Source organism: Sus scrofa, chromosome 3 (genome assembly GCF_054392235.1).
Source record: "Sus scrofa isolate SSC_HxYL_T2T_F1_AM1 chromosome 3, Sscrofa_HxYL_maternal_Yorkshire_Landrace_v2.0, whole genome shotgun sequence".
Taxonomy (NCBI): Eukaryota; Metazoa; Chordata; class Mammalia; order Artiodactyla; family Suidae; genus Sus; species Sus scrofa.
The window spans coordinates 144,192,874-144,215,652 of NC_139385.1; the positions used below are offsets into that span (position 1 = coordinate 144,192,874).

The 22,779-nt window shown below is 51.3% G+C and overlaps 1 protein-coding gene across 50 annotated transcripts in view; it reads left to right on the forward strand.

The window, feature by feature from the left end:
* Nucleotides 1-22,779, forward strand: part of MYT1L (myelin transcription factor 1 like) — a 365,227-nt gene that overhangs the window by 28,508 nt on the left and 313,940 nt on the right. For all 50 annotated transcript variants that reach the window (XM_085020083.1, XM_085020074.1, XM_085020067.1 and 47 more), the window contains exon 2: nt 12,231-12,318. The gene's annotated coding sequence lies outside the window, so the exon portion shown is untranslated. The remainder of the gene's footprint in view (nt 1-12,230; nt 12,319-22,779) is intronic.

Here is a 22,779-nt window from a genome sequence, read left to right on the forward strand (position 1 = left end):
TTGCTGGGCACACACGCTGCTTGGATGCAGCCCCATTGGTCTCTTTCTGCTTTTGATGCTTGGTGTTGTTAAAATGGCCACCCCACGCAAAGCCGTCTGAAGATTCAATGCCATCACTTTTAAATTCCAATGGTGGTTTTTACAGAAACAGAAAAACAACCCTAAAATTCATATGGTGCCAAAAAACACCCAAGATGGCCAAAACAGTCTTGAGAAAGACCACCACCCTTCCTGATGCAAAGCGATACTGCAAAGCTGCAGTCATCTACCCAGCCAGGGGCACAGAATAAAAGCCCAGGAAAACCCTCCCACAGATATCCTGCCAACTGATTTTCAACAAGGGCGACAAGAAAATGCAGGAGGAAATGACAGTCCCTTCAGTGGACGGTGTGGGGGAAACCGGACATCTCTACGCCAAGGAATAAGACTGAGCCCGTGTCTTAAACCGCGCACAAAATCAGGTCAAAATGGTGTCAAGACTTCAGTGTAAGACCTGAAATTGTAAAGTACCCAGAAGGAAAGGAGGGGAAGTGGTTCGTGGCCTTGGCCTTGGCTTGGCTTTGCTGGAATTCAGGGCCCACGTCTCACCTTAGATGGCCCGCAACGGCATTCCTTGGCTCACCTGCCCTTCCTCCCTCACGAAAAGCATGGGAGGAGGAGGACAGCAGGGTTTCGCTCTGTGTAAAAGGACACAGTTGCTCTTCTTTGCGCAATCCCTGAACCCTCCCTGGTGAACGCCTTTGGCATACAGAGCTGCGCCCGTGGTGGCTGGGGGGCGGCGGCTGGGGGTGGGGAGGGAGTGGAGGGCCTAGGAGTGTTACGAATTTTAAACCATGTCTCTGGGGGGAGATGAATAGGAATGTCAAGACCCACATGCAGAGAAGCCTCGTTTGTTGATAATGGCAGGTGGAGGGGGGTTGCCCTGTGCCAGGATTTAGGCTGGAGCCAAATGAGGACTGTACTGGTTTACACCTGTTGTCTTGGTGCCCCATCCCCGTCAACGTTTGTCCCAAACACGATGCCCCAGTTATGTTACCCTATCGTTAAGGCCAATGGAATAAAAATTTCAAGATGCCTCTGACTTGAGCCTTGTGGGAAAATGACTCAGAAGGCATTTGTAGGACACTGGGGCTTTTGCCGCTTGGCTGAGATGCCAGTGGGAAGCAGAGATGCAGTGAAGAACCCACAGAACTAATGTGCCTTGACTCCGGTGGTGCATTCTGTCCTTGGAGCGCCTCGAAGTGCGACCTGACCTAGGCACTGTCACTGCCCCCTGCCAGCAACCGTGCTGCCGGTGATGCCACACATCTCTAGACCGTCCTCCGGGGGGTGGGAGCAGCGCTAGGAAGGGCCACCAGGCAAGGAGGCTGTTTGCCTTTGACTCAGGGCCGCTGGAGGTACCTGGAGAGGCTTGGGTGAGGCTGCCAGCGCTCTAGACTTTCCCAACCTCTGCTTGTTCATGCAGAGCTTGTTCATTCCTGGGGCCCCTGAATCGTGGGTTTCTTCGGACGGAGGCAGGCGTGGGCTTCCTTGCATCGCAGAGGAACACGGAGCTGCGCCCAGGCTCAGGGAGGCAGCCTGGGGTGTCTGGCTTTGCACGGTGTCCCGACCTCCTTGCGGTAACACTGTCGGGCCACCAGCCTTCCTCACTCCCACTTTCCCTTCCTTTTCTCCTGGAGCGAATGACACGAGTGAGACGGCAATTCCAAAGAAGCTGTAAGCTGGCCAAAACAGCAACATGAACAAGAAAATCATGTACCATCAAAAGAGCATCTCAATATTAATCACAAAGCTTTACATTTTTTTAGTTTCTGAAACACAGAGTAAAACCTTCAAAGCGGATATATTTGTCATGAATCACATAAATTTAATCTCTTAACATTAAAAATAATCATCTAAGTGGGAATAATAGTAGCTTGCTGGACAGGACAAGCAGTCTTTACCGAGCACTGGCTTCTGCTCCTGAATAGATCTTTTACTTCTGCTTGTTTTATTTTCTTGAATTTTTATTATGATTGATTTTCGATGTTCTGTCACTCTCTGCTGTGCAGCAAAGTGACCCAGTCCTGCATGTATATCTGTGCTCTTTTTCTCACATTATCCTCCGTCTGTTCCGTCACAAGGGATCAGGTGTGTATTCCCCGATGCTGCAGCAGGACCTCACTGCCGTCCGCTCCAAGAGCTGGTTTCCACTGGTTTTACAGGCGCTGTCTTCTTGCCTCTTAATCAGCGCATTTCAGGTCAATGCCTCTCCCTGCATTTCAGGTGACTTTTACGTTCAAGGTCTTGACCCCTCAAGATTCCTCTTGACGGATTCCGGCTTGGTTGTAGGAACCTCCTGGGAAAACAGAATGAGATTGTCTGTATTTTCTGTATTTGTCCTCTGCTCTGGAATTTCTTGCCCGTGTGTGTGGGATTGCCATTCTTTTGAACTCAGCTGACTTTGTGGGGAGAGACTGTGTCTCTCCCTCTCTGTGTCTCTGGAAACATTCCCTCTGGGTTGCTGCCCCTTTGCTTGTAACGCGGGACGTGGGTGCCCTGGGCAAGCCTCTCGCGATGGCTGGATGGCAGAAGAGACCATTGTGCTTGTGGTGTCGCTGCACCCAGTTGGCCGAGTGATGACGCACAGCCGATGACACACTTTTCAGGACACTTTGTGTTCCGGGGTTGCCATCACGTGGCTCCCGTGCTGCGTGACTCCAGCCCCCTCTGTCTGCAATGTCCTTCTCACCCCCCCAGCAGCCGCAGGCTTCAGACCGGTGCTCCTGACTCCTGCCCAGCCTCCCGTTTCCTACTTTTCTACCCCCAAGGCCTCAGCTCTTCTAAGTTCATAGCATCTCAGGCAGAGAAAGGGGCACCCCGATTTCATGGCATCCAGAGGGCCTCTACCTCAGGGGCTCTCCCTCAGACCTCCCTGTCGTGCACTCATCTGCCGATCCAGACTCTGCTTGAATACCCACCAGCACGGGGAGATCACTGCCTAGAGAGGAAGCATGTCCTTTATACCTGCACGTAAGTGATCTAGTCCACAGATAGCGGTTGCTTCTGTGCCTAAGGGCTGCGCTGCTTGAGGTCGGCACTGTGTACAGAGGTGGGCGTACAAACGCAGGTATCATGAAGGCTTGGAATATGAAGACATAGAGAGAGTTTCCAGAGGGCACGGCAGGTTCAGCACCTGATGCTTTCACTGTGACATTGCAGGTTTGACCTGGCCTGGGGAACTTACACCTTGGCCAAAGTTTTTAAGAAATAAAAAGACGTAGAGTTACACATCCCATAATGCCCAGCAGAGTGTTGTGTGTATAGTATTGTTTGCAACCAATACTTCATAGTTGATTTCTTCTGTAAAGTAAGTGGTAAAGTGAGCATCAGATTCCACTTCAGTAAAAATGGATCCCATGTTTAGTCACATGTGCACGTGATTTAGATCCTGTCCCCGCCCTAACAGATAGAGAAGATATCGAGGGAAGCCTCTTTAAAAACAAGCGTGTTTTGGTCTCACGCGCTGAAGCAGGGGTTCCTCCACTTACGTCTCAGACGGAAACGCACACCCCGTCATCCTTCACATCTTACAGGAAAAGCCCTGCCGTGGCGCTCGGCCTCGGCTGTGCCGTACGCAGCGTGGGTGACAGATCTGACTTTTGGATAACGGTTTGCTGAGCTCAAGGCAAAATTAGCTCCATCTGGGTCCTTGCCAGCTCTGTTCCCGAATTCTTCCCAAGATGAAACTGTTCCCAGGATGCAGCAGGACCACTGGGTGTTATTTGCTGGTGCCTTCCCGCACCCGGAGACCATCTCGGGGGCCCCACGTTACTTCAGAGCCCCTGAGGACAGATCGCTTTCTCGGCACCGTCAGGTGACCTGAAGACGGCCAGCCAGTCATCACTATCATCTGAGACCAAGGATGCTTGTGCCCTGGTCCCATCCTCACCTGTGACCCGAGGCTTTTGCTAATTTAACATTTCACACTGAAAAATGGAGCTGGCTAGGAGGACATGGCCATGCCCCCCTCTTGGCGCACATCCTGCCTCTCCATTCAGCCCACCTAACGCCCCCTGGTGGACCCCGAGCCACCTGTGCCTGCCCCCCCCCCCCGTGAGTGAGCACTCTGTAGCCCCCCAGGAACCCTGAGTTCCTCCACAGTCTCCTCACAGCCTCCCCTTTGCTCCTGCAGCTGAAAACCCGTCCAAACCCCAACGGGCCTGGAGAAGGGCTTGTCTACCTCCTGCCCGTGGTTGGCCACCTCCCAGGCTGTCCTCCGCACCCCTCCTGATGGACACTCTCTTACTTCCTCACGGGCTGCCCTGTCCCCTCCCCAGAAGCCTTTGTCCCCCTAAGCCTCACCTTGGTGCCGTCGTCCAGGTCTGGCACCTTGGGGACGAGTGGGGTCCGTGCCCACTCTCCGTGCTCTCTGAACCCGCGGCTCCGACTGAGTGATGCTCCCCGGGGAATGGAATCACATTTCTGAGTCTCAGGCCCCAGCGCTGGTGTGGGCCGTCTCCAACATTCCTTTGTGCCTGAGAGCTCGTGGCAGGTGGCCGGGAGGCCAGGGTTGGCTGTACCTTCCTCCCGCCCTGGGCTCCCTGGCCCACTCCGCTCCAGGTCAGGATGGTATACAAGGCGCAGCCCCTGGGCACCCACCTCCTGAGATGAGGGCTGCTGTCACAGCTGTCCCCGGGATGCTGTGCCCCCACGGCCTCTGGGACCACGCCCAGCCATGACCATCACCTCCTCTTCCTTGTCTGGCTTCTTGTGGAGGATTCCTCCTGAGCAGGACTTGCAAATGACACGGGAGCACGCAAGACAGAGGAACGTGTCCTTTGTAGCGCGTGTTTCGGTGGAAAGGAGGTGCCTCGTCCTCCTTCCCTCCCTGATTTTCACACCTTTGTTCCTCATCTGCTCTCCTTCTCCCAAACTTCCTCTTGATCGCTTTGCTTACAGACTTAAAGGAAGAAGAACCAGGTGGGGAGAACAGTTATCAGATATTGTTCAGTCCTGATAACACCAGGGCGTCCGCTCTGGTACAAGCGTTCCTGGGGTCTGGGAATACAGGACCACTTTGTGATCTTCTGAACTAAGGATGTAAACGCCACTCCTCCTGCAACTCGAGCACAGGGCTGCGTGTGGCACCGAGGCTGTGTCCTCGTCCAGCCGCCCGTGTCCAGGGTCCACCCAGGCCCTGTGCAGAGCCCACCCACCCCTGCGTTTACCCTGGTGCGCTCTTTCTTCTGGCTTTCCGAGCATCAGGTTGTCTTATATTTCAAGAGCTACCCCAGAGAAGCTAGAAGACCACTCGCAGAGATACTGGAAACTGTTCATACACGTGACAATGATGTCCTGGGCCTTCCCAGGCCTGGCACATAGAGTCATCTGGCCCGAGGGTGACCCCAGGGCGGGGCTGGGCGAGCACCTGCCACACCTGCCTGGCCTGTGGTCACTGTGCTCAGGCCGGGTCCCTGAGCCTCAGAGACCCTGGGTCTTGTTATGATGGTTCGTTCCTGCTCTGCGGGTGACTGTCCCCAGGTTGTCACCCTCGGTCTGCAAGGTGAGCTTGTTCAGGACGAGGCACCAAGACGCCTGTGGCCCAGCATCACCTGTTTCAGCTCTTGGCGGGGAGCACGTGTGTCCTAGATTAAACCTAATGACTTCCATCTGCAGCTCCAACCTGTAAAACCACGGCTTCTGTCCCTCACCGTCCCGAGTCCGGGACACGCTCGTCTTAGGTCATCAAGGGATTTAAGCCCAACTCACAAACCACTGGCCTCATAGTCAGAGGTAGACAAGCCATCCCACAGCTGTGTCGCCAAAGCCCAAGGACACCACCCTTTATTCGGGTCGTCGGTCGTCCTCACTTCCTGCAGCTTCTGTGCCTGGCCCGTGGTGCCAAGCTTCACCTCTCTGAGTGTTCCCTAAGCAAAATTAGAAACCCCGTGACTGCATTTTTACCGAGGCCTTTCCTCAGATTTCCAAACTGATTTTCTAACAGCCCCATAGGGCAGGTGGGGCAGGGTTGTTATTTTCTCTTTGTCTTATTTCCCTGAGAGAGAAGCCAGGTGAGCCTGGCGTGCACGCTGCCAGGAAGGGGCAGGGCCTCATCCAAACTGGAGATGCTTCAGCGCCACGGTTTTACACCTTTTCTTTGAGCCAGTGGTTCTCAGCCCTGGGTACTCAGTAGGCTCGTCTAGGGAGCTTTTAAAAAATTCGGATCCTGGGGCCTCACCTCGCACCAGTTAAATCCCGGCCTGTGCAGGTGGATGTCGTGTGTTGGAAGAGCTCCTCAGGTGATTCCAGCATGCATGCGGGGCTGACCACTGCCCTGTTCCCTGGCCTCTGTGTCAGAGGACGGGCTTGGGAGAAATCCAGTCCTTTGTGTGCCTGGGCGCACAGACAACTGAGAATTTCTGACGGGTTAGCCCGTGGTCCCTTCGTCTCCCAACTGCGTATCGTAAGTAACCAGGCTTGAATGGCTCCCTTTCTTCATTGTTATCTTTATGCCACATCTATGCTGTGTTTCCTGAAAGTGTAAGCGCTTGAATCTCAGAGGCTGGATTCATACGTTGTATTCTTGCCGTACCTCAGGTGTGATAAAGCACGTGACACTCTTGCCTTTGAGCAGGAAAAGACGTAGATGGCATCTAGTCCAGCGGCTTCCAAGCTCATTAATGAAGAACTTTAAAGGGATGGAAAAAGCCGACACAGAGGAAGCCCGGGCTCCAGGCCTGAGCTCACCTCTGCCCCTGTCAGCCTCAGGCACAGGCGAAGACCTCCCCAGTCGGGGACCCGATGTGGCCTGGGGGTGCTCAGAGGCAGAGAGCAAGGTTTAGAGACAGTTGTTGGTTCTTGTTTTACTACTGAGGGACATGAGTCCAACAAAGGGATTCCAGAGGGAGCAGTGGAGCCAGGACTGAAGCCTAGAAGCCCGGACTCTCTCTCTGCTGCCTCGCTCGCGCTCTCTCGTTTTGTGTATTGTAAATCGCAACTGTGTGGCTGACATGATGACACCTGTGTGTGATGTGACGGTGGGTTGCCAAGCCAGCATAAGAGCATAAATACCCTGCCTCCCACCGGGCCCTGAGCCTGACCGGGAAGGTTCTCCCCAGGGAGCAGGTTTCCTTTCTCTGCACACTCTGCCTTCTCCCTTCTGCCACCTCCTGGGACCCTGATGGTGCCGGGGTTACAGCCAGGCTGTGTTTATGCAGTGACGCAGGTGAGCCTGGGGTTTGGGGATTGTGGCTCTGGAGGCAATTAATTGGATCTACACTAAATCTCATTTTTTTTAAATCTCCTCAGATGATACTATGAAATTCACATAATTTCTCAGATATGAAAAACTTTAAAATACCAGTCATGCGCTCCCCCCCGTTTAGAGAGGATTTTCAGTTCTGTCCCATCGAGCTTGCTTTTACTCCACTGGCAGCACCGACAAGGTAACTTTCCAGCTCAGGGCGTCAAGCCTGGCGCAAGACGATTCCTCATTCCAGTGCCGCAAAAAGACGGCGGTCGAAGTTGACACAGCGGTGAGCTGGTCATTAGGGTTTTGATTATTGGTGCTTTATGTTTGTCTGTTGAAGCTGTTTTGTATTTACTTCTTGGAGCCCAACTTTTCTGTAAGGTATTTGTGGAAATTAGCTCACTAAGTGACACTAGTCTGGCCTGAAAAAATAAGAAGCATACAGTGCATTTTTAAGAATTCAGAGTATGAACCACGGTACTACGACCCTACTTGAAGTGTGAGGACAGATACTATAAGCCTGAACATGACATGAAGAAATAAACAGAAGGATAGGAAGAAGCAGGCCTTAGGCAGAAGTGCCCGGCCTACCCGGCAGTGCGCTGTGGAACACGTCCTCAGTAGCCGGGTGATGGCACCGTCAGGCTCTTCTGAGTTAGGGACAAGCAGTCACCCTTCATGGCGCGCAGCCCCACGCTCTCGGGGGAGGACTCTGTCTGCCCAGACAGCCCTCCACGCACCTACCGTGGGCCCTCAGAGGACAAGGACTCGCCACCTGCCTCTCTCATCAAGAGCCACAGAAGCCTGCAGAAAAGCCAGAGAATGAGCCTGCAGCTGATATCAAAATGTAGAAAGTTTTTCAGAGTGTCCTTATCCTAGAGAAAATACCCTGTGTGACCAGCTAACGTTGGGTTAACAGCTATGAATTTTAAGAAGAATAGAAACCTAACATTTCTGGGACTGGCCTGGATGCGCCAGGTTGACCTCAAGCAAGAATGTGTCCAGTCTGAACGTTTATATTTGGCTCTATTCTGATGAAAATCCAGAAGGCAAGGGCAGCGTGACATTAACCTGGTAAGTGAGACGCTCGCTCAGTGCTGTCCAATAGGAGCATCGTGTGAGCCATGAAATTACGTGTGCAATAGTACCCTCTCCTGCAAGTATTAAGCGGAATAAAAATAGAGATGGAGCTAATTTTAATGCTGTATCTAGTTTGTGATATCCCATCGCTAGGTACTCACCATACGCCTACTAATGAGATGGTTTACTGTTTCTCGCACCGTCGTGAGGTCTGGGGCATGTTTCACATTTACTCTTCGTCTGCCCCTCAGGGGACCTCGGGGCAGCGTTCCTGTGCCCCCTTGGCTGGTGTCCGCCGTAGTGGAAGGCATGGCTGTTCCTGATCCAGATAACGAGAAACTCTTTGTTCCATTCTCCCCGGGATTTTGCTCCGTGTAGGCAGGTGACTATTTTATTTTTAAAAAGAGAACTCCAGTTGCAGGGAGGACAGTGTGGTGTTCAGAGCGCGTGCTGAGGACATAGTTGCTAGAGTTCAAATCCCGGTCTGCTATTCACAAACAAAGGCTCTCGGGCCAATGGTCTAGCATCTCTGCGCCTCGTTTCTGTCTCCTGCAGAATCTGTGTGGGGAGGCACCTCCTGGCTTGGAGGATTAAAGAAGCAGTGTGTGGTCATTACTTAGCACATAGTAAGTCTACTTCTAGGACCTTATAAATGTGCTTCCCTGTCTCCAGAAATGAGCGATGGCACGTCAGAAAATGAGACAAAAGACGTGTCTACTGATACATCATTTTAAGTGATACCTGTTTGGGACAAGCTCATAGTCGGGTATGAGCTGTTTCTGTCAGTTCTCCAAGTCCAGCCTCGCGCGATTATATCCGTTTACTCTGCAGTATGTCAAGCTCCGAGTTGAGGTGGAGAGCTAGCCTCTTTATCAAGGTTTTAGTTGCACTGCTGTTACTATTTCCATACTTACCTTATCTCCTCTCTTCCATTTAAAAGTGGTGATATTGGTGCAGAAATAACGATGGTTTTATGTGTTTAAAGACGATGATGGGGAGTCCCCGTAGTGGCTCGGTAGTAACAAGCCCAACTAGGATCCATGAGGTTGTGGGTTTGATCCCTGGTCCGGCTCAGTGGGTTAAGGATCTGGCATTGCCGTGAGCTGAGGCGTAGGTTGCAGATGTAGCTCGAATCCCACGTGGCTGTGTGGTGTTGTAGGCCGGCAGCTGTAGCTCCGATTGGACCCCTAGCCTGCAACTTCTATGTGCTGCGCCTGTGGCCCTAAAAACTGTGAAATAATTATTAATCAATTAGAATATTTATATAAATTTAAAGACTAAGTTCCCTAATTTAGTGATAACGAAAGCTTAGTTGTGGAGGTGAGAACTTATCTTAAAAATGATCAAACCCACTATCCTCATGTGACAAACTCACCCTGTGCTTTTGAAATCCTGTCACTTTTCCTTCCACAGTAATTAGATTATTCGTATTTTTAGGTAGATTTTAAAAAGAAAAAAAAGATTGGGACTGGCCCGTGCTAGTTTATGATGCCTTCGTTTTGAGCATCCGTAGAACTCTCCCATCAAGTGTATTCTGCATTGGAGTCAGGATACTGGTTACGGGGTTTAACAAAGACTGGAAAAGAAAATGGACCAAAAAACATACAGTCTAGCCCATTTCCCCAACGTTTTAAAGTCTAACATTCTGTTCCGATAAACCCAACATGTGAACTTCTTTAGACCTACCGAATTTTTTTAAAAAAGAAAAAGAATTGACGAAACCAAATCGAAATGAGGGCAATTTTAGGTTCAGTAAGTGCACACTGCACCTGCTGTGTCAGTGTCCCCCTCGCCACCACGGCCTCCCTGCTCTGCCCAAGGGCAGGGGACCATGTGGGGCCACTTAGAACCCTTAGCGCATTTACTTCTGACTCACAGTAGGCACGCATTCTCTAACGCAAGTAGAAGCGAGATGTGCTGGCATTTTCAGTTACAAAGTAAGACCCCAAAGCCTGAAATCCTCCTGAGTATCTTCTAATGGGTTCTTGGTTTTATTTGTCCCACTTATTAGAAGTCATCAGAAACGTGATAGCTGCATTACTTCCTTTAAAAGTAGACATGCATTTCATCCTGTTTTGAATGATCTGAAATGGTCTCTGCATTTTAAGAACTATGATGTGTCTTGGAAGCGTCATCTATTCGAGCTGCAAAAGGGAATGTTTCTGCCTATGAGCCAGAGCACGTTCACAGCTGCTAAATGTTCTCTTTCCAAAGAATGAAGAACTCAGGATGGATGTATTAGAGGGGCTGAGAAACTGGAGGGCAGCCTGGAGATGTGGAACGAAGTCGAGGGTCGGGGCTGGTCTTGAGTCCCAGCTGTGAGTCTCGGTGAGCTTAAAATCTGGAGCCAATACCAGTATTTCCCACCTTGGTGGAGTAAACAGGCCCTTTGAGGAGGCAGTGGGCCCTCAGCATCTCGCACGGCATCTGGCCTCTTTTTCTGTTTTAGTTTATTTCATTGAAGTGTAGTCAGTTTACAGTGCTGTGTTAATTTCTGCTGTACAGAGAAGTGACCCGGATGTACGTATAGAAGTTCTTTTAAATATTTTTTTATTATGCTTCATCAGAGAACATTGAATACACTTCTCGGTGCTACACAGTAGGGCCTTGTGGTTCATCCGCCCTGTGTGTAATAGTTTGCATCCCAAATTCCCAGTCCATCCCTTTCCCCTCCTCCTTGGCAAGCACCAGTCTGTCCTCTATGTCTGTGAATCTGTTTCTGTTCCCTAAATAAATTAAGTTGTGTCATGTTTTAGATTCCACACAGAATTGATATCATACGATATTTGACTTTCTCTGTCCGGCTTACTTCACTTAGTAGAAGAATCTCCAGGTCCATCCATGTTGCTATAAATAGCATTATTTCATTTTTTATGACTGGATAATATTCCATTGTGTATATCTATCCATTGTGTGTATCCATTGATCCATCGATGGACATTTAGGTTGCTTCCGTGTCTTGGCTGTTGTGAATAGTGCTGCTGTGAACATAGGGGTGCATGTATCTTTTTGAATTAGTTTTCTCCAGAGAGATGCTTAGGGGTGGGATTGCTGGCTCAGCATCTGGCGTCTTAGTTGGGTATTCTGTTGTAGGAGCGACTGTCTGTGCTCTTCTTAACAAGAAGATTCTCGTTCTTCTCAATCATCACACAAAACAGGGAGTGTGACCTGGGCAGGCTTGTGAAGACCCAGAGAGGGAGGGCATTTCAGGTAGAGGTAAAAATACATGCACAGTCGAATGCGTAGAATTTCATGTTTCATATTTCCTCCCACAGAACTGCTAAAATTGGAATGAATAAGGTTGGTGGTTAGGAAAAACTGAATTAATGTTCCAAAGGACTTCTTTCCCTTTTCTTCAAACCCCATTTTCCATGGGAAGCTGGAACTTTGGAAAGACCAGAAACTTCCTGCCTTCCTCATTCCATCTTTATGTACTTTTATTATTTTTAAAATCTAGATTATTTCCCCCGCAGAATTCATCCCGATGGGGCCTTAGGTGACCCAGCCGGTTGTGAGGTCCTCACTCACGCAGAACGCATCGCCGTGTTGAAGCCTGGGAGCACACCCTGCCGCCCAGAACCTTCTCGTGGTGGCCGGTTCCCCCCTGACACGCAGGCACTGACCTGGGCCTCTGAGTTCATCTCTGACTGGCCTCCCTCTGTGGGTGGTCTTTGCAGGGAGGCCGCGGCCTGAGGACTGACTCAGGGTGCACACACTGGCCCTGCTCCTGGATTTTTACTAAGGAACAGACTTCTATTTCCAAAGCGCTACCTCTTGTAGACGTACGTAGGGTTGTGTGGCCCCAGGACTGCTCCCACGTGCACATGCACCTGCGCACCCCCTGCGTTGCCCGGAGAACAGCTTACATGTCGGGAAGCCATCACCTCCGGCCCGCTAACCCCTCTCTGTCCTCTCTTAGGTGCAGAGAAGCTCACGCAGAGGCCGGGCCCGAGGTGCACGCAGCCGCCGCCTGATCAACGCAGACGCTCGAGGACTCACAGTGTGTGGTACGTTCACACAGCTGGGGCTGTGCTTTGGATGGGCCTGTAGAGGGTATGACCTGAGCTCACGCCGCGGTGATGCTGGATATGCCACAGTAGCCGGCTGAGAAAGTTTCTCGTTGGTTTTGATATTTAGATGCTTCGGTTTTCCTTTTATTTATTTGTTTTTGGCTGGTTGAGTAACTGCATGTGTTAATGATACATCAGCTCCAACTTTCTTCTGCTCCCTTTGCACCGAGAAGAGCCTCGTAGGCAATCCAGATATTTCAGCCAGAAGCCCAGCCAAGCCAAGGGCATCAAGCGAAAAGCCTCTTTCTGTTTCTAAATAGTGTTTTTAGCCTCTCCACTTGTCGCTCCTCATCTTCCCGTGGTGTCTTGTCGATTCCAAACTGATCCCCGGAGACTCCTTAAGGGGCCTCATAACCCTACAGAGGAACCTGCGGGGTGCGCTGAAGGAGCCGGTGCCTGTAACCCACGTGGCCCAGCACCTCTCGCTCCTTCAGAGGAGCAGGGCGGACAGTCGGGGGGAAAGGGGACATTTTTCCAAGTGTCGTTCGTTGGTGAAATTCCCCTTTACTGTGGATTTGCACACGGAGAAGCAAATGTTGATCAGGCTGTTGCGCCCGTGTTGGACTGGGCCATGGTGGGCACTTTCGGCTTATCTTTTTCACTTCTTGCTGTGCCCTTAAAAAAGAAATGCCACCCCCCATAGCCATGAGGACCCGGGGCTGCGGGGGGCGGACAACCAGCCCCGTCACACAGATTGCACTGAACCCACCCTGAGTGTCCACCCGGAGTCCCCGTCCCGGGCCGGGACATCTCAGGAGGCCGTTTGTACCCCTCTCGGAATCAGTCTTGAGACATGATTTCATTAATTCTCAATTCCATTAAGGGGTGTTGGCCACCTTGGCCCTGTCCGGCGACCTGGAGTCACTCATGTGACCTTTCTGGGCCTCGGGGTGGGTTGCGAAACGCTGCTCTTACAAATAACGTCAGGGCTGTGAGAGACTAACTCGTATGTTTATTTCCCAAACAACTCATTTTTAATTGTTCAGGATTATACGTTTTTCCAAAGCATTCTCTCTTTCGTCTCCCTCCCTTTTCCATGTCAAAGTCATCAGGGTCATGTTTTCTGAATGTTGTCCTTCCCACGCACATGCAACTGCCAGAGAGAGACGTTTTCACTTTAGTTTTCTTTACCCAATTCGCGTACGCTCACCGCACAAAAATTAGGACGTTAGAATGCACATATAGTAGATAAAAAGTTAAAACACTGGAAACACCAGAATTCCGTGATAACTGCAATTGGTGTCTTGGTTCGGAGCCTTTGGAATTGTTCTCTTTGCACTGACTTTACCTTAAGATGGATCTCACCATACATTTTGTTCTTTAGCCCGTTTTTGCTGGACGTATGGAATGCCTTGCCCTTTCAGTAAATACATTTCGGTAACATCCGTTTTCTTGGTTACTAGTATTCCACTTCATAGCTGTGCTGAAATATATCTAATTGTTGTAATTTTTATTAGCTGGCTTTTTAAAATTCCACTTTACAAAAAAGTCTTCATAGCCAGTGCTTTACCTGAAACTCTTGCACTGTTAATTATTTCCTTCACATAAATTCATAGCCTTGTTGCCGTGAGCTGTGGTGTAGGTTGCAGACGCGGCTCGGATCCCGCGTTGCTGTGGCTCTGGCGTAGGCCGGTGGCTACAGCTCCGATTGGACCCCTAGCCTGGGAACCTCCATATGCCGCGGGAGCGGCCCAAGAAATAGCAACAACAACAAAAGACAAAAGACAAAAAAAAAAAAAAAATTCATAGCCTAGCAGCTGGGTCAAAGGATAGTTGAAGGCTCCTGAGAAGGAGATGCTCTCAAAATGCCCCTTCTTTCCACATCTTGCCGGGGGACTGCATGTCCTCTGATTGTACACACAGCTGACATCAGTGCTGGCCGGTCTGCCGGTCCATCGCCAACGTGGAGATTTGACTTTAAGGCAAAGTCATCTCACAGTGTGGTGTCTGAAAGCTAAAGTCTTCTGTCTGTCTGTGTCCTGAATGCGCAAGAACTCAGCTCCTGACGCCACCCTCTCTTCTCCTGCTCCTTGATTGGTTCAGCACAGAGGCCCCTACTGTGTGTAAGGTGTCAGGGACGGTGCAGGAGGCCCTGCCGTGTATAAGGTGTCAGGGACGGTGCAGGAGGCCCCTGCCGTGTGTAAGGTGTCAGGGACGGTGCAGGAGGCCCTGCCGTGTGTAAGGTGTCAGGGACGGTGCAGGAGGCCCCTACCTTGTGTTAGACATAGGGAGTCACCATTGATTTGTACATGGACAGGGCAGAGCCCTCCTGATGACTCCCCTTTAGCAGCAGAATCCACACTCAGACTGAGTGGCTGATACAGAGCATGGAGAAACGATAGCAAACTTGCTCTAAAAGGTGTAATCTCATGACTAGCCTCCAAGACAGGGGCCAAGATGACTCTTAAGGTCTCTCCCTGAGTATCCCAAGGTCCACAACCGCTGGAGAAAGACGGGACCTTGCTCCTCTCACCGTCAGCAGAGCGTCCTGAATACGCCCCACCCCTGCCCCCCAGCCCCACAAAGCAGCGTTTCAGTGGCTCCTTGACTGTGTCCAGTGGCAGGTAACCGACCACCTAGCAAGGTGGCCCTTCCATTGTTGGACTGTAGAGGTTGGACTATTACTCATGATATTCGTGATGAGAAATCACTGTTTTCTCTTATGTTCCTGTTGTTCCTAAGTTTAGCCTCTGGAGAGATACAGAATAAGTCGGTTCAATTCAGTCCGATTCAAGGGATGTAGCGGAAGAATCTGCTCTGGTCAGGAAGTGTTGTGGCTGCCAAGGACTAATTTCTATTTCAAATGGGAGTATTTCAAATATTCGATGACAGTTACCGTATTTTTCTGAATATACAGTTCACCCTGTTCAGGGTGAAGTTGAAAGGTCTCTATACCAAGTCTGCTGAATTTCTATCAAGTAGTAAACGTTGGTCTCAATTCTTGACCACACGCATGGGCTAGTTGAAGGGTTCCCCCTCTTGACCATGAGGGAAGCCACACCCCGCCTCCATACAGGTGACCGAAGGTTTTGTTAGAGAGGAAAAAAGTTACTTGCCTGAAACTATCGGTAACTGGCTGTGACGTGTACATTTGCTGCAAAGACAGACCTGAAATGGAACGGGGGTCAGCACGTCACCGCACAACAGAGGACCCTGGAACCTCTGCTCCGATGCCCCTCAGGCTGTGGGTCTGTTTTCTGGAAGATTCCTCACACAGGCCACCTGCCTGTGGCACCATCGCAGACACGTCCTGTGTGACCGTGTCCTGCGGGGCTGACAGCTGTCCATGGTAGGAAGTAAAATCGTCCCGTTTCAAAGAGGAGAACGCTGGAGGGAGGTGACGGAAGGTGCCCCCCCGCCCCCCGGCCCCTGCCCCCCACACCGCAGGGTCCGGGGACTGGCCTCCGAGGAGGTCCCCTGCCGTATGGTTGTCCTGGAGGTACACACCTGCACGCCAGGCACTCCGACGTGTGGGGATGTGAGAACAACGTGAGTGCGTGGGCCCTGCAGTCCATGTGTGAACGGTGTTTAACCCGTGCCTTTAAGGTGGTTTCATGAAAATCGCCAGATTGGACACTGGATGCTCTCATTCTTATATGCTTAGAATCTTCTTTATGTGAAGAGAACCTTAGAAAAGTCATACTTTGCATTTCAGTCTATGAACGTGTTTAGTTGTTCCTGAATGTTTTATTACTTTTTAGCTTTTCTGACTGATTATTTTTCATCTTTCCCCTTTGTGATACTTAGTTTTACTACTTCCCATATCTCATCTCTTCCAAATTCTGCATAATTGTACCGCATCCAAGCTTTTGGTTCATTCACCTCTTACCCCAGCCTTGAATTTAGGTGAAGGCGTGTCTCTGCTTCTTCAATAAGTAAATGACTGGCCCGCGGCCTCGGGACAGCAGCTCCAGAGTAGAAGGGAGGGAAGGATAGTCCAGGGTCGGCCGTTTGACAACGTGAGTTAAAATCTCTCATTGGAGGCGCGGAAGAGAGAGATGATGTGCGCCCACTCTCGGCTCAGAACTAACCCGCGGACCAGCCAGGAGGCGTGGACCCCTGGGAAGAGCAGGCGGCCAGGCCGGTGCCGGGGGGACCCAAGGACGTTTCCCCCTGTCCTCCTGGGCTCCCTCCGCCTCTCCCTCTCCCACTCCTGGAGCGCCTCATCTGTGACCACGCATAGGAATGTTGACACCTGACACTGCCTTTCTCCCGACCTTAGATTATGGTCCCACGCTCAGGAGTAGCCCTGGGGCGGGGGGAGTCAGTACCATTGGCCCCGTAACACCCCAAACCGCAGACCCAAGGAGCTGTGTCACCTGTGCCCGCACAGGAACCCTGGAGGGCCCCCCGGGGTCACAACCCTCAGGCTCCTGGGAAGGGGGCACAGACCAGCGAGCCTGAGGAGGAAGATTCCCTCGGGAGGGGCCTTCTTTTACCTTCGGGCCCGTGTTTGAGTGGCTGCGGTCGGAGAGAACAGCTGAGATCATCCCGCGCCGCGTTCCGGGCTGACACCCAGGCCCCTGTGAGGCGGGGGTTCGGGGTGGGGGGTCCTGCAACCTGGGCTGTGGCCGGCACACTGCATGCCAAGCCCCCACCCCCCAGGAGGGGGAGTCACGGTGGGCGAGAGCAGGTGAGGCAGACGTGTGAGGAAGAGGCGGCGGTGGCGGGAATGAGGCCGGGAGAGGTCCTGGGGGGTGGGGGTCCTTCCTTCTCCGGGCCTGGCTTTCTAGCTCTCCACCTATGCATGTCCCTTACACTTACCCTACAGGTATTAAGATGCAGCCAGAAAAAAACGTATTCCATCTGACCAAAGGCTGAGACCTCATACATTAGAATCAAAGCATCATCTATTTATACCATTGAAAATACCAACAGCCGAGTTCCCATCGTGGCTCAGCAGAAACGAATCTGACTAGTATCCATGAGGACGCAGGTTCCATCCCTGGCCTCTCTCGGTGGGTTAAGGATCTGGCGTTGCCGTGGCTGTGGTGTAGGCTGCTACAGCTCCAATCTGATCCCTAGCTTGGGAACCTCCATAGGCCGTGGGTGCGGCCCAAAAAACATAAATAAATAATAAATAAATAAGTAAAAAAATAAAATAAAATACCAACAACATTAAGGAATTATTGCTAATTTTTTCAAGTATATGAATACTATTGTGGCTGTGTTTTGTAGTTTAGAGATGCACCCTGAAACATTTCTAGACACAACTGTGTGGCTTCTGGAATTTTCTTTGGAATAGTGTCGCCGTGGGCGCGCGGATGGCAGGTGGGATGAATGCCGACTGCTGGGGAAGTGGGTTATGGTGCTCGCTGGTCCACTTTTGTGTCTGTGCACAGTTTCCGTGTTAGAACGTCCGACCAACAGGAAGTCGCCGCACTTAGTACTGAGAGCCCAGCGGAACCCATCCAACTTCGAGCGTGAAAGTCGAGGGTCTGTTTTCTCTCAGTGCCTCGGTTTCCTCGCCTGTAAACTGTGGGTGTTAGTGGCATGGACCCTCATAGGGTCGTGTGGGGAGGGCATGAGTTGTCACGTGGAACCCGCCACACCTGTGTTACTTGTAAACCGCCCACGCGTGCCTCGGACATGGCAGAGCCTCGCCACGTGGCCACTGTGGTCACTCTTACAGAGATGCAACTTTTGTGTTTATTTTCCACTTGGAACTTCTTACATTGGTCACTGCCATGTGGACAAAGCCCTTAGTCTTATAGATGAAAAGCATTTTAGAATCAATAGTTATCTTTTCTATTTGAAAATCAAAAGCCAAATTGACTTAATGAGCGGGGACTTTTCTGTGACTTGTAATGTTAAAAAAATATATATGTATATTTTTTATTGCCTTTTCTAGGCCACTCCCGTAGCACATGGAGGTTCCCAGGCTAGGGATCCAATTGGAGCTGTAGCCGCCGGCCTACACCAGAGCCACAGCAACGCGGGATCCGAGCCATGTCTGCGACCCACACCACAGCTCTCGGCAACGCCAGATCCTTCACCCACTGAGCAAGGGCAGAGATCAAACCTGCAACCTCATGGTTCCTAGTCGATTCGTTAACCACTGCGCCACGATGGGAACTCCATATTTTGAGAAATAGTTCCAGAAATGATATAAAAGTGCATTTAAAAACTTGCTGGAAATATATTATGATTTTTTTTTCCTTCAAAGCAGGAGAGTTTAGTAGATTAGCTACAATCCTGACTATATCTTGAATACTGAATTGCTTTTTATTTCTTTTTTTCTGATGTAAAGAGTAAATATCTACATTTTTTTCTATAAATGCAATCTTGGAAGCACCACTTATACTCTGTTTTTACCTAACTTTTGAGAGGGCAACTGCAGTACATGGATCCTCATACATGATATCTAAATCCTAACCCATAGCTGTTCAAAGAAATACTGGGAATATCGACAATTGTATTTTCTAAAGAACCGTTTTGCTGATAAACGCAGTAGAGGTTTCGGAGCCACGGATGGTGTGTCGGCAGAGACGTTCTCACTGTCCTTTCTCCGCGTGTGATCTGCTTCTCTCTCCCCACCTCGGGACTGCCCTGCAACCCGGGAGTCCCGCCATCATTTCAGCTGGTGGACGATGACACCAGTGACTCCACAAGGTTTATCGCTGAGCCACTGCCTTGCACAAACCACTGTGCCAGGCGAGAAGGGATGAAAAGGGGAGAGAGAGAGAGTGAGGCAGGTTCTAGCAGGTGCACCGACACCGTGGATGCTTGGGGCCACGTGCAAGGGCTGGGGCAGCTCAAGGGAAGGGCTGATCCTTCTGGTGGGCACAGCTGGGAGGGCTGCCTGGAAGGGCGTGGGTCACGCAGGCATTGGCCCTAGTGTGGAGGAAGAGACACAGTCAAGAAGAAGAGATAAAAAGCCAGATGAGAAACGTAAAAGGCATTCTTTGTGTCCATGTGTGGAGGGGATGGGATTCAATCAACTCAGTCTGACAGGAATCGATGTTTGGCCTTCTCAAACCCCCTTCTGGGGCCACTCGCGCCGTCATCACTGCATAAGCAGACCCAGCCTGAGAAGCATGTGGGGCAGGACGCTGTGAAGGTGACCCATGGGTGTAGCTGTTAGCAGACAGCCTAAGGTCATCCGTGTCTCCTGGACACCCGCTGATCCTCCAGGCTTTTATCCTCAGATTTGCAAAGTCACCTCTGTGTAGTTGCGAAAGGACTTCTTACGTTAACAGACGCCTTTATAAAGTTAGAGCACCCACCTGATCCATGTCCTAACATGTGAAGTGCTTCTGGCTCGGCTGTTCCCAGGCTTGCCTGTTTGCAGTGGCCGTGGTGAGCAGGTCTGGGCTCTGGCTCTGAGGGTCACCTCTGAGGGTCAGACGCAGCTCAGATCCCGAGTTGCTGTGGCTGTGGTGTAGGCCAGCAGCTGTAGCTCTGATTCAACCCCTAGTCTGGGAATCTCCATATGCCACAGGTGCGGCCCTTAAAGAACAAAAAAAAAGATCACACCATGACCTCATCCCATCTTCCCAAGGGCTGTTAGGAGACAGAAGTTTGTTCTCCTTTGTAGGCGAGGGAGGTGGAGGGGATGGAGAGAGGTTGGGGCAGGTCACATGCAGAGAGTGACAGTGCCAGTTCCAAGATGCCCAGGGCCGTTTGGCACTGCTGTGACACACAAGTGTGTGGTCATTTTTCCAGAGATTCATTTTTATTGTGTTTTACAAAATAAATTGAAACAGAATTTTTAAAAATCTGATGCTTCAACCTGCACATGGTTTATGAAGCACAGAGTCGCATTTCTTGGGTGAGGTGACATTGCTAGAGGTGGGGGGGCCGAGACTGGTCCCTAGACCTGGACTCTTGGTCTTTGCTGGTGACAGACCACACAGCTACGCATCGTCACCCCTTCTTCCGGGATCGTAAGCACACTGCGCCGTGAGGTGGGCGGAGGGGGCCTCTTCTGAAGGGACGAAGGCGTTCGCGTGTCGTTTCTACCTGCTTTGTGGGTGGATCGCTTGTTTTATTTTTTTCCCTTCCCTGTAGACTTATCTTCACAATCATATTTTACCGAGGCCGATAATCAAATGAGTGTGAACTCCCCAAACATGGAATGCCCAATTTTGAGGCGGAGGTGCTGTAAAGCCGTTGGCAAGGGACGCCGGCCCAGAGCCAAACGGCAGGACGTCCTCAAGGCTGGATGCACATCGGGAAGGAGGAGGGCTGGGAATTGGAAGTTAGAGGCTAAGGCGCCTCCTCCTGAGGGTTTTCCGCTATGGTTTCCCGGTTGGACGTGGTCACCACTGGCTCCCACTTGCCCGTTTATAATGTGCACCATCCCTTCCCAAAGAGGTTAGTGTTCACACCAGATGGTAATTTTTGTTACACCTCTGGCTGTTTTTCAAGTTTTTTTTAAAAAAATCATTAATAACTTTTCATAGGCTATGGATTGGTCTAAATGGAGAAACTTGAGCTTTAAAATAATACATCTTGTGTTTCCACCAGAGGTGTGTCCTGTTTTTCCTGCTCTGTCTCTCTTTGTTGCTCCTCCTGCATGTGGGCAATTGGTCACCTTTATGTGCAAATTAACAAAACGCGCACTCCACTCACCTCCCTGGTTCTTTACGCAAAATGTATAAAGCAAATGTCTGTGTTTGGGGGGTGGATTGTGTTTTTTTCCATACTTTCATCATGACCTTCGTTCCCAGTTAATGATGACAGAGAAATTGATTATTTGCAGTTCAGAAAATAAGATATTCCCATGCACAGTCGGCATATGCTTGAATAACATGTATATGGGCTTTTGGAAAATGGGGAAATGATCTCGTTTTAAACTCTACACAAAGCTGGCATCATCTGGGGCTCCCATCTGCTCCCCCGACCCTCACCCTTCGTTAATATTAATTTCAAGACGGACTCATAAGTGAACTTTCAAGTGGGACGTTCTGAGCGAGTGCTGGGTTCATAAACGCAGGCAGCTGAGTGGGGTGGGGGCTTGGTCTCCTCTGCTCTCACGCCTGCTTTGAGGGAGGGGCCCATTCTGCCGTCTTCACTCTCGTCTCTGCTGCCGAACGTCAGTCCTGTCTGCGTGGAAAGCGAGCATACTTGGCCCACGGCAGGATAGTCCCACTTCGCTGCCCCAGGGGTGCCTGGAGCTCCACCGTCCCAACCGCGCCCAGGCCCTCCCCACCCCACCTCTCCTTTGGCTGAGACGCACCTGTCGGACTGCGTCTTCCTCCTCGGGAGCACGGGGGCTGGTTGCTTGCCCGGACCCTTTCCTAACGGCACAGCCACTTTTACAGTCCTGCTCCCTCCGTCTGGGGAGGTTTTGTCCTTGGTTTGCGTGTTTGTTTCTCACAATATGATTGGTGCTGCATTTGCTTCTTAGGTGGCTTCCAGTTCTCCTTCTAAAACAATGCAGAGCAAGTGCTTTGGGTCACCACGGGGCAGACGGGGGTGGGGGGGCAGTGGGGGGGTTCAAGCCCAGTTTGTCCTCCACCTGTTCAGAGGCCTTGGGGATCCCCTCCCCTCTGAGTTTCCGCCTTAAACTCAGAGCGGATGGAAATAGTGCAGGACGTTCGGGTTTCCCGTGACGATGACTGAGGTTGTGGTGCAGGTGCCACTTGGTGAGGGGCAGCTGATGCAAGGGAGCGGCGGCTGACAGAGTTTCCCCTGTGAGTGTGGCCCTCCTTGGACATTCTTTTCCCGACACCACCTTTCACAGCCCCCCCCCCCCCCGCCCCCCGGCATCAGCTGTACTGCGGTCACTGCTCTCCTGGCGACTCTGCACCCCTTCCACTGGCCTCTCTTGGTTCCCAGCCCCCCTGCCGGGCTGCTCTTCCTTACCTGGTGGCGGGACAAAGCGTCACTTGTCCTCCAGGCACTCTCCCTGGTCACCTTCTTCTCCCCCACTGTGCTCCCAACCCCAGCCCCGATCCTGCGTCTCAGCCTTGGTACCGGCCCACTCACGGGAATGTGCCGCCGGCCAGCCCTTGGGTCAGTGCCTTTGCCACAGCACCTCTGGGGCTTCCAGCCCACTGGGGTCCTGGGCTTGCTCATTCTTATGACATGGTTGGCATACTTACTGAGGTCTCACTGTGTGAAGCCCCCGGCGCTCCTGGTGGAGGGTCCGTTGGCTTCCCGTTGGGCCTGGGGTGGATCTTGCCCCTGGAGCAGTGTCGTGTCTTAGGGAAGGCACGGACATTGAAGTTGGGTAGGTCTGAGTTCTGAGCCTTGCTTAGTCACCTGTCAACTCGGTGAGCTCTGCTGGACTCCCGTTCTTCCCTTAGAATCACTATATCCACCCACACAATGGGCTTAAAACCAGAACCTGCCTTGCAGGGCTGCCCGGACACTGCCCCGAAGATGAAAGGAGACGCTGCCTGCCCTGCTCTTCAGAAAACTCCTGGAGTTCCTGTTGTGGCTCAGTGGTTA